Here is a 9,550-nt window from a genome sequence, read left to right as displayed (position 1 = left end):
GCGAACGAATTCGATGAAAATTTAAAACTGAAAAAAAATCTAGAAAATCCGAACATTTGGTACAAAATTTTTCAGCAGTGTAGAAAATAATTGCAATGATTTAGTAGCACACATTTAGATCTTATCAGTTTACGGAATTTTTATTCCGATATACTGGTCATTTTTTATTCAAATAAAAAAATTAAAATTTTGCTGCGGGTTTCGATCTAATAACAAAATTTATTATTAATTATAAATAATGACTGACCTCTAAATTCATATTCCGATTTTTTTTTAGTTCTTAACCGCAACAGGCCAGACTTGTTGGCAATCAAAGTGGCAAACACACACGAAGAATGGCCCAAAACATCATGTTTTTTTGATTGGATTGTCGAAACGACACTACTTCTGGCAAAACATGTATAAGCCGAGAGTCGACAAGAATATGTTTTGTTGATGTAATAAAATCCTATTTGATGTCCTTTTTATGTGGGATACCTCTTGTACAAGGATAATAAGATAATATTTACAAAATACTTGATGTATATTGTAGTTTTTTTCTTTTTGGTTTCTTTTTCTGACACTTTCGTCTCGACCACAAAAAAAAGGAGATTTATAAGATTAGCAAAGTCACCTTCAAATAATGAAAATATTTGCGATGTGAAGTTAATCAAACAACGGAAAAACGTCAATGGAAGGTAATTTTTTATGATGGATCAGCGTTGTGGAAATTGAGTTTTCGTGGGTTAAGTAAATGTTTGGAGGAAGGAAGTACTGAACACTGATATTGTTTTAAGTAAATGCAGTAATTATTGTTGTTATAACGAAAGTTAGTATAATGTCTGGTATAATAGTTTTACAGGGCGTTCATGACACAAAATTTTTAAATAAATATTAGGCCGGTACAAGGTTCAAAAATGTTTCCGATTTCATTACAATTACTTAATAATTCGCTACGGCCAAATAAAAAATACTCAAAAATACTACTCGAATAAATAGTTGATTTTTGACGATTTTCAAGAATTTTTTTAATTTTTGGTCGAAAATAAAGTTGATATTTCAATAACGATTATTCTCTTATTACGTCTGTTAAACTATTTTCAAACAAGATCGAAGCCCTAATGGACCATTGTATCTCATTATATAGTATATACGCAATATTAATCTTTAATTTAATTAAAAAGAGACAGTGTTTACTAAACTACAACAAAAGTCAAAATTTTACAAACCATATGTATTTCGGATATGGACGCACAAAGGAGAATTCAAGTTTATAAGCTTAAATCGGGTACACGAAAGAAGAAGCGAAAAATGTTTGCAAGTCGCTTAAACATCAACCTTCCGACAATTCAGATGGATTCCTAGCCAATAGAGGATCATACGCATCAGCTGCAAAAAGAAACGGAATTAGTGATCATTTTTTTAAGAATCCCATAGAAACTTTAGATGTGGATCAATAGCAATCATCAATAAATCTCTATACGACACACTAGACTTATGTACAAGTGAAGTCCAATTTACACATGTCCCTATTTCGAACAACCGCATACGTATATCTTGCGTAAATGAAAACTAAAAAAATTGGGTTTACAACAAAATAAGAGTACTTTATTTAATATTTAGATTTTTTTCTCATGTCGAGTTTAGTGATGCTTCTTGAGAATCTTACCTTGAAAACCGTAGCTATTCGTAATTAGATATGGCTTCAAAATTATTTTTAAAAAATAGGGTGGAGAAAAACATTTTAATTACTGGAAGTAAGAAAAAAAAAATATTTTAAAAAAATCAGGATCATTCATATAATGCTCTTCAAATAAAGTCCTTAGTTTACAAAAAAATAAATGAACGAAGTAAAAGAAGTTCTATACACCTACCTAATTAATTTTAAAGTATTTTTTATGAACAAAGCCATTAACCAATAATTATAGAACATGGTCACGGATTAACGAAACTCCCTGTAGCACAGTACTCGACAATACAAATTAAAGCTCATGTTAGGTCAGTAATTAGTGGTATATGTTAAAGCAGACAAATTAACCCACGAGCTACATATTTATAATGTTTGTAATAGGCTTAATCACAAGCAAATAATTATCGGTGGTAAAAAGCCAGATAACCGTCATAAATATAATAAATTATCATGATGATGGGAGAGAAAAAAATGTTATGAAGCTTGTTTTGTGTGATGACACTCGTTAACATTTCGTTTCATTTTTCATCAGAATTTCTACAAATGCTTCATTAATCCCGGATTCCCAAAATAAAGTGCTCAATGTTCACTTTATTAGTTGTCAATGTCGATAAATTGTAACAAAATATGTTTTCTGCTTATCGAGTCAATCATCTATTTGTATTTATTGTGCCATGTTCATCGGTTTGGTTTACAATCAAAAGCACAAAGCCCGAAATGCGAGCCATCATCATCATTGACCTCAAAATTCAAACATTCTCAAATCACATCAAAACAACAAATTACAGTCATTCAATTAAATTGAATAACAACACGTTCCATTACACACAAATTATTGTTCAGTCTGTGTAGTTTTCGGTCAGAATTTCTGTGCTGCTTAGGTATCAAAGTATAAATATATAACAACAATGAACCGCATTATTGTTCAATCAGTTTTTCGATGAAACCAGAGTGAGAGTAAGCATACGTTTGACCTATTGTTATTTCGACTCGTTTCGATTTGCTGTTGGGTTTTTTGACTCAAGTATGCGGGAAATGCCGGAAAAATGTAAATCCGATTAGAAAATGGGAGAAAATTTAATTAAAGGTTTAATTATCATCCAACAAATTTTCGTGTGATAAGAAAGTGTCCCAGAGTGATTTAGTACTTTTAAGTGCGGTAATAAAATTAAAATAACGATGATTTGTTATGAATGTTTAAGTACATAATGTGTTTAGTTTACAAAAAAATAAATGGACGAAGTAAAAGAAGTTCTGCACACCTACCTAATTAATTTTAAAGTATTCTTTATGAACAAAGCCATTAACCAATAATTATAGTGAACATGGTCACTTTGGATTAACGAAACTCCCTGTAGCACAGTAGACAATACAAATTAAAGCTCATGTTAGGTCAGTAATTAGTGGTATATGTTGACAAATTAACCCACGAGCTACATATTTATAATGTTTGTAAAGGCTTAATCACAAGCAAATAAATCGGTGGTAAAAACAGATAACCGTCATAAATATAATAAATTATTGATGAGTTGAGACAAAAAAATGTGAAGCTTGTTTTGTGTTGACACTCGTTAACATTTCGTTTCATTTTTCACAGAATACAAATGCTTCATTTCCCGGATTCCCAAAATAAAGTGCTCAATGTTCACTTTATTAGTTGTCAATGTCGATAAATTGTAACAAAATATGTTTTCTGCTTATCGAGTCAATCATCTATTTGTATTTATTGTGCCATGTTCATCGGTTTGGTTTACAATCAAAAGCACAAAGCCCGAAATGCGAGCCATCATCATCATTTGACCTCAAAATTCAAACAATCTCAAATCACATCAAAACAACAAATTACAGTCATTCAATTAAATTGAATAACAACACGTTCCATTACACACAAATTATTGTTCAGTCTGTGTAGTTTTCGGTCAGAATTTCTGTGCTGCTGCTTAGGTATCAAAGTATAAATATATAACAACAATGAACCGCATTATTGTTCGAAATCAGTTTTTCGATGAAACCAGAGTGAGAGTAAGCATACGTTTGACCTATTGTTATTTCGACTCGTTTCGATTTGCTGTTGGGTTTTTTGGCTCAAGTATGCGGGAAATGCCGGAAAAATGTAAATCCGATTAGAAAATGGGAGAAAATTTAATTAAAGGTTTAATTATCTTCCAACAAATTTTCGTGTGATAAGAAAGTGTCCCAGAGTGATTTAGTACTTTTCCCGAAAAGTGCGGTAATAAAATTAAAATAACGATGATTTGTTGTGAACTGTTGCCTAAGTACATAATGTTCCTCCTTACAATCAGATTTACCCTTATCAACGAGTTATTTATATAATAATAACAATTTAACACGACTATAATTACAGTGTTTAAGCAACACTTTGTTTAGACAATCTCCTTCACTCAGCTAGAAACAGACACATTATTTTATCATTCTTACTGTATCTCGTAGAAAGACGACTTTTGATGCCTTTCCCACTATTTTATGTCAAACAATAACTGATAAAGTACCTGTTATTATCGCGATAAAACTAAAAAAAAACATTAATCACGGTGTGAAGTTGTATTATGTTTAATTGAAAAGTTGATACAAAGAGGAAAGTAATGCGTTGTTTTTCATGTTGAAAGGCGTTATTTTGACTGACAATTGAAACGCCCTTGTTTGGCTCGGAGCCAATGTTGTTGTTGTTGTATCTGCGTTTTGTGATGATGATTATTATGTGTTTCGTGGAATGTGTTAAGCTAATTCTCATTTTTTTCCCTCGGTTTGTGTATCGAGGTATGTATCGAGTTTTTCTGAGAAAATTCAATTAAGAGATGCTTGAAGGAGAAATGCGATTGAGAAAAACGTTTGCGATAAGTCTATTTAATGAATAAATTAAACGTTTTTTTTCTAACTTAAAGTTTATCTCTAGTTTATTTTAAGAGCTTAATTTTCAATAAAGGTTACTAAAAGTACTAAAATAATTTTTTTTATATTCAAAATTTTTATAATCAAGTTCAAACTCAATTTAAAAAATTTTTCAATAGGTGATCAAATTTCACTTAAATTAATTAAATATTAATTAATTAAAAAACTTTGTCGAATAGAGAAATTCAAAAAAAAAAAAAAAAAATAAATAAATTCTTGATATCTCATTTATATTCGTTTTTTTTAATTAAAAAACGATAGAAAAAATGAACTAAAATTGATCTTTTAAAATTATATATTTTGGCCAATTTTAATTCGATTTTTCTTAATTCTGAAAAAATTAGAATAACTTAAAAAACAACATGAAAATTTTATATTTAAAATTATTTTTTTTATTTTAATTTTTTGTGATAAATTTTTTTCAAAATTAAAAAAATATTCCAAAAATTGTTTAAATTACCTCCTACTTTGTCAATTATTATAATATTATATTTTGAGGTTTAAAATAATTTTTAACATTTTTAAAAATTGTACTTACCTAGTAATAAATTTTACTTCAGCTTACAACAATAACGACCGCATTACAATGTGGCTTTCCCGGAACTCAAACACAAGCCGTAAATTAGAAAAGTTTTATGTTTTTAAAAAAAGTTTTGCATTGTAAAAAAATGACACATTACAGATTAAATCACACATGCAAACATTTGAACAAAATGATTAACGTCATTACCGCGGTTGTCATCACGAAATCTTCAAATAACACTTTTTTCTCGCTCAAATTTACAACACTTGTGTCATTATTACGACAAAAAAACGACGAAAAAAAATCCTGTCAAAAGTGTTGTGTAATAAGATAAAGGCAGCAAGTTAAAGTGATGTCTACAATGTGATCATCTTTTATAACAACCGCCGTTCTTCTTCCTCTTCATCTCTTCTGTTTCAAAAAGAGACAAAAAAATGCTTTTAAATATTATTATAGTTATGTTTTTTTTTGTAAGTTTGGAGAAAAATGAAAAAAATAAAAAAAACTTTCTCATAATTTGCATCATTTTCTTTTTGAGTGTCAAAAAATTTTATGGTTCTACAGACACCACTTTTTATCCGCGGCAGTTCTTTTATATTCGCAGATATTTTTTTTCTCCGTGGTTGTCATTCTCGTAAAACAACAATAATAATGAGTGTTATACTATTCCTACGCAATGTTTTCGAGTGGAAAAATAAAATAAAAAAAAAACGGCGAGGAGGAAGCTGGCAAAAATTACAACAAACAACTCTCTTGTGAGTCATTTAAGTGTAAAGTGGAGCGTCTCGTACACGAGCCGACGACGACAAAAAGGCATGTCTTTTAAAGCACGACGAAAAAAGTGGCACACAAGACAAGTACAAGATGTAAATGAGGGGGACAACAACAAAAACAACAATTTTTTTGCTCAAACATTTTTCACGTGTTTTGTTCAAAGCAGGGATTCAACGCAGACACACAGAGAGATTACGAGGCGACAAAGAAGCTTTTCCCAGAAAAATTGTATTAGAGAGACACTTTTTTAATGACGATTTATTTTATTTCATTTTTTTTTTGTGGGAAATATTTTTCCTTTCACAACGTTATTATGCGATAAATTCACGTGAACCACAAAAGGACCTCCAGTCAAGTGAGGTAAACATTTTTTTTTTTGAAATTTGTGGCAAAAAGTCATCAAGAGATGGGCCAAAGCGGAAAGGTCGTATCATTATTATTTTATTTTATGCGATTATACAAATTGGTGAGAAAGAACAACAACAACGTCGAATAAAGAAGGGATGGCATGCCATACCACCGATAAAAAAAGGGAAGAAAAATCCCAGTGATACTAAAAAATGTTCGAGAATAAAAATAAAATCAAAAACTTTGTCAACTAATATAACCCTCATCATAACGGCAATGATTGTTTTAGTTTTGGCAACAAAAAAAAACTTGTCTGTTAACTGCTTTGTTTATCGTCAATCCGTTCACATCAGTTAAAAAGTAGCTGGAAATGGACTCACATTATCCTTTTTTCCTTTTTAACAAAAAATTTTTTTTTTGGGAATTTTTTAAATTTTTTTCCACCACAGAATTTGACAAACCAAACCAAGAAACCAACAAAAAGGGACAACAACTATCAAGACACTAATCTTATTTTTAAGCCATCGTTACAGCATCTCTAATGTCCGTTGCTCTCCGTTGAAAACTCAAAAGGACAAGAAGCGAAAATGTTTCATGTTAAAGTTTTATGGCTGTTCTTTAACACAGTTTTATTGTGCGAGTATAACTTTAGGCAAGAATATTTAACTTTAAAAAAAGGAGCGAATAATATCTCAAGTTATTCTAATTTAAAAGATATTATTCATAAAAGAGAACTTTTCCCGACTCTATTTAAGGGATGATAAACTACGAAAATTACAGTTTTGCATTCCTGTTGTTATTAATGTTGAAACAGGGCGATAAGAGTTTTCGTTGTTGAAACATTTATTCATGTAAAGTTTTGAATTTTTATAAAAAGTGAAGGAAAATTTTATGCTTGAAGAAATTTTTATTCAAAAGGAGAAAATTTTTTCAAAAAAATATCGAGAATATTTTTAAAATGTAAGAATAAGTTTTTATAACAAATTTTTGTCAATTTCTTGACAAGTTTAATTTTTATGAATTTTCTACTGAATTTTTCCCAAATTTAACACATTTTTCATTTTGATGGCCAAATTGTACAAAAAAATAAAGAAATTTTTTAGCAGTTATTCACTGGATTCCACTTTAATAAAAATTTAAAATTTTTAAAAATGTAGGAAATGTTTGTTTGCCAAAATTAAACAGCATCTCTAATTAATTAATTTAAATTTATTTTACATCAATTTAAAATTGCTAAAAAATTATTTTTTTAAAATCAATTTAAAAAATGAAATATTAATTATTTATTATTAATATAATTAATATTTTTTTTGAATTTATATTTTTTTTTAACTTAAAGGTGAAATATAAAAAAATAACTTGCTTCAAAAATTTCTTAATTTAAAAAAAAAAAACATTAAAAAACCATAAAAAATAAAATTATTAAAATATATTTTCACTTCCTATGAACGCCCTAAAAAATTTGAGAAAATTCCAATTTTCGCGCCTGCACACAAGTACACAAAAAGTAAAAAAAACTTCGAAGTTAAAATTCTTTTAAAGAATTTCTACGTTGTTCCCTTAACTTTGCATTAAAACTCTGTCTGCCTATCAATTTTTGATCTCTTTGCTCTTACTTGATAAACAGAAGTTATGAAGTGCACAAAACCTCAATTTGTAGGCAAAAGTGCCTTTATTTATTAATTAAGGTGTACTTTGTATTTGTTTAAGCAACATTTTGTGTTTTCATCTTCCATTAACTTTTGACTTGCCAACAAAATTGACTTCTTAATGGAATTTCTTCTACGAAAACCGAAAAAAAAATCTTATCTCTTCTTTCACCTTATGACGAAAAAACAGTCCAAGTGACACACACAATAGAGACACAAAAAAAAAAAGTTTTTAACAGCTACTCCTGTTCACCTAAAACTAACAAAATTACACGAAAAAGGTATTTAATTTGTCGCTTTTCGGTACATTTGTCCATCCATGAGTAGCACAGTGTGACGTCCCAATTGTCTGTCGATTGTCCAATCTATTTTTTTTGTCTCAACTTTTTTTTTTCAATTTATGACCAACATCGGTCCGACCTGAATTCCGTGCACGTTACACGTAGAGGCAAGCAGGAGGCTGTTAATTTCATTGTTCAAATCGATGAGTACAGTGTATGAAACCGACGATGATGATAGGACCGTAGATAAAGTTTTTCTCGTGTATGTGTCTATATGTCATCATTGAACAATAACAAAATTGTTCCGGATTGATGTTTCAAACAATAAAAAAAAAATAATGTGATAAAACATTATTACAACAGGATCGTTTTCAGCACCTACCGAAGATTTATATCCTGAAACAATGCAACGAAAGGTAGACAGACACATCATGAGCATCGGAAATTTGTGTGTTCGGAGAATTTTAAACACAAGCGATTCTTTTTTCAACATCACATGCTTGATAATCTCCTTTCGTTTCGTAACTTTTTACGACAGCACTTTCTATTATTGCTTCCTTTTATTTGCATTACTCGCCTCATTTGACACGGTGTGGAGAGATTTAAAGGTGTTCGAAGTTTTGCTACCCACCCATGACGATTATAATTCGATGTGGAGAACACTTTGTATCATTAAAAGGTGAAGGAATGACATGGCAAAAATTTGACTTAAGTGCTCCTTAGAATGCGCTTCTGTAAGTGATATCCCTGGATGGATTGGTGTTGATGATGGAGTGATGGACGGACTATCTTAATCATCATCAATAAAAAAATTGAATTACTGGAATGGACTTTGAATTGACTCATAAGTGGTCTTGAACATTTTTTTGATACCTACCTACGTTTATTTTTTTTTTAGATTTTTAACTTGCGCTTGTGTGTCAGAGATGATTTTTTATTGAACTAATTTTTATTTGTGGTTTTTTGTCAAATTTTCAGGTTTTTTGTTAGAAAAAAATCAAAAATTAGTTTTTGCACATTTTTTGATGTTTTAAATATTTTTTACCAATATTCAAATAAAAAATTACTAAATTTAAATTTTTTTGATCGTTTATCAATATTTTTGTTGTTTTTATGAATTTATTTCGATCTTTGCTAATTTAAAGCCGATTTCATAAAATTTTAAAAAATTTCTTGAAAAATTTTAGTTTTTTCTATTTCACCTTTTTAAGGGGAAAGAGACAAAAATCAGAATTAATAAGACTTTTTTGTAATTTTAGTTAATTTTGTGAAAATGTAATTCACTTGGACGACTTTTGATCTGTTAAAAAAAGAGTTTTAACTTTGCTCTTGAATTAGCAATCAAGAATTTGCGGTAAAAAAATAAATTTCTTTATTTTTGGAATTAATTCTTCGA

At 29.3% G+C, this 9,550-nt stretch overlaps 1 protein-coding gene across 2 annotated transcripts in view; it reads left to right on the top strand.

The window, feature by feature from the left end:
• The window catches only part of LOC134830188 (protein madd-4), a 101,974-nt gene that overhangs the window by 30,068 nt on the left and 62,356 nt on the right, over positions 1–9,550 (top strand). The window lies entirely within an intron of this gene.

The sequence above is a fragment of the Culicoides brevitarsis genome, chromosome 2, assembly GCF_036172545.1.
Source record: "Culicoides brevitarsis isolate CSIRO-B50_1 chromosome 2, AGI_CSIRO_Cbre_v1, whole genome shotgun sequence".
In the NCBI taxonomy this organism is placed as follows: domain Eukaryota; kingdom Metazoa; phylum Arthropoda; class Insecta; order Diptera; family Ceratopogonidae; genus Culicoides; species Culicoides brevitarsis.
This window is presented reverse-complemented; position numbering and strand designations above follow the sequence as displayed.